Consider the following 2,510-nt stretch of genomic DNA (forward strand, 5'->3'; position numbering starts at 1 on the left):
GGGCGGGGGGACTCCTGGGTGCCAAGCTCGGCTCCCGGCGCGCAGCCACGGCCACGGGCACCCTCCGGCAGCGGGACAGTGGCCGCAGCCCGCCCGGCCCCGCGTCTCGCCGCCGCGCTTGGACGTGCAGCCCTTTTAGCGAGGTCTGGCTGGCACAACCCTGTCCCCCGCAGCCTTGGGGACCTGGCACGGCCCTGCCTGGCACAGCCCCGCCTGGCACAACCCCACCTGGCACAGCCTGGCTCAGCCCTGCAGCCCTCGCGGGAGCCTGCCTGGCTCTGCTCAGGGTCCTGGTGTGGCCCTGACAAACCCGACCTGGCCTCAAGGTCCCCCCTGGCACCTGCCTGTCACTCTCTTGGACAGCCATGACACTCCTGGCACAGTCTTGCCCAAACTTGGCACCCCTGTATTGACTCCCCAGCACAGCCCTGCCTGGCCCCTCTCCTGGGTCCATCCCACACAAGTCTGGCGCCATGGCCCTGCCTGCCCTTGGACCAGTCTATCCTGCCTGGGGACACTGGAGGACGGACACCCCACCCCACCCCACTAACCAAGCATCTCCCAACACTTGGCTCCAGGTCCTCTGGGGAAACATCCCTGGGGCAAGAGGAGATGCAGGTGGGTGACAGGAGCCAACCTCAGGAGCAAAGAGACGGGAAAGAAGAGTGTGTGGAGGGCCAGCTTGTTTATGGTGATCTCATCTCAGGTGCAGCCAGGACCCAGGAGGGAAACAGCTCCCAGCACCGCCGGATCACAGCAGGCAGCAGGAGCTGCCTGTGGCAGGAGAAAACTGAGGGGCCTGGGAGGTAGCGAGGGGCCACACTAGGGCCAGGTGGCTAGGGACAGGAGGAGCTGGTGCCAATAAGCTGCCACCACAGTTTTCTCCCACTGAGCAGCCTCAGGAATGGTTTCCCAGAGCTCAGCCCAGGGCCCTGGGTCTCCACTTCCTCTTTCAACCTCTGTGACTCACAGCAGAGCCTGGGGATGCAGCTCCCACCTCCACAGCACCAGGACCACGGATCCTGGGCTGAGACAGTCACCCTGGGGAGCCCTGACCACTCTGCACCCACCTCTGCAGAGCACCCAGCCAGCCCACTGGGTTACCCCGAGGGAAAGGGAGTGACTGCCACCAGTGATGGGCAAAGTAGAGCACCCTCACTGCTGGTGAGCTCACCCCTCCCTCCATCAGAGATTCAGGATCTGTCCCCCTTCCTGGGAGGTCACAACCCCCCATGCCCTGGCCATCCCTAGCCTCCTGGCTTGCCCATCACTTCTTCCCTTGCCCACATCACCAGTGGCTCCTCTCCTTCACCGGGGCACGTTTACTCCCCACCAGCAACATTTGGTGGTGAATGACTCAGGTTTTATCTGTGGCTTGGAACAATTCTCCTCTCTCTCCTGGGTGCAGGAGGTAAGAGACTCCCACCTCCAGAGGTTTCCCACCTGCTCCTTCCCTGCCCTCCCACACAGCAACTGGGCTCCCAGTCTGAACCCTTGGCATGGTGACCAGGATTGAGCTGTCCTGGCCACAGCATGGAGACATGGGGACCTTCTGCGAGCTGTGTGCTGCATCTGAGCTGCTGCACCACATCCAGAGTCTTTTGCTTTCACCCACCAGTCTCCATCCTACCTGAGCTATGGGAACCTCATCACCTCGAATCTAGGGGTGAAATCAGCAACAAGCAGCTCTTGGGGAGGGGACATCCCTGCCAAGGCTGGGGACAGGCTGACACCATGCCTAGGGCCCCAGCCCCTGCGGGCAGAGCTCAGCGGCTGCTCGCTGCAACGCACAGCTCATCTGCCGGCGTGTTGAAAGTGCCTGTTGTCCCCCCGCCCCGAGCACCGGCCTCCTCGCAAAGGCAGCGCGGGGCAGGTGAGAAGCCTTTATCTGATTTCCTAAGGGCAGAAAAGTCCCTTTGATTTTGCCCCGAAGAGGGGAGCGGGAGGAGGGGGAGCCCCATCCCAGCGAGCAGGTGCGGCTGGCGCACAGCGACTCGCCTTATCATGTCCCAGCTCTGCGCAAGGCTGGAGGGGGCCAGGGGGGCTGTGATATCCCCAGCCCATATATGGGAACTGCCCCATCACTGGGGTCCTGTGGTGAAACCCCCTGAGAGAGGCTGGTGGAGCGGGGGTCCTTGCCTTGTGCCTGTACCAGGGGGGCTGGGACCAGGGGGATGCCCAGGGTTTGCCTCTGCCTCCCAGGTTTTCTCCAAGTTGCACAAAAATCTGCCTTTAGCAAGAGGGAAACTGAGGCACAGAGATGCTGAGACCTGCCTAAGCAGCTGGGAGGTGATTGCCTGCTCCGCCAGCTCCAGGAGTGTGCTCACCCCCTCTTCTGCAATAAGACCCAAAGGGCCACATCCTTCGGGGGACAAGGACATGGTGGTGACACTGAGTCAGGGCTCTGGGTGATGGGTATGTCACTACCACCCCGAAGCAGCCTCCTCCGCCACGGCTGATCCTTTGTCTCTGCCTTCCCTTGCTTCTCACAGCTCACCCCCCCCCCCCCC

Source organism: Athene cunicularia, assembly GCF_003259725.1.
Source record: "Athene cunicularia isolate RWA chromosome 7 unlocalized genomic scaffold, athCun1 chr7_part1, whole genome shotgun sequence".
Taxonomy (NCBI): domain Eukaryota; kingdom Metazoa; phylum Chordata; class Aves; order Strigiformes; family Strigidae; genus Athene; species Athene cunicularia.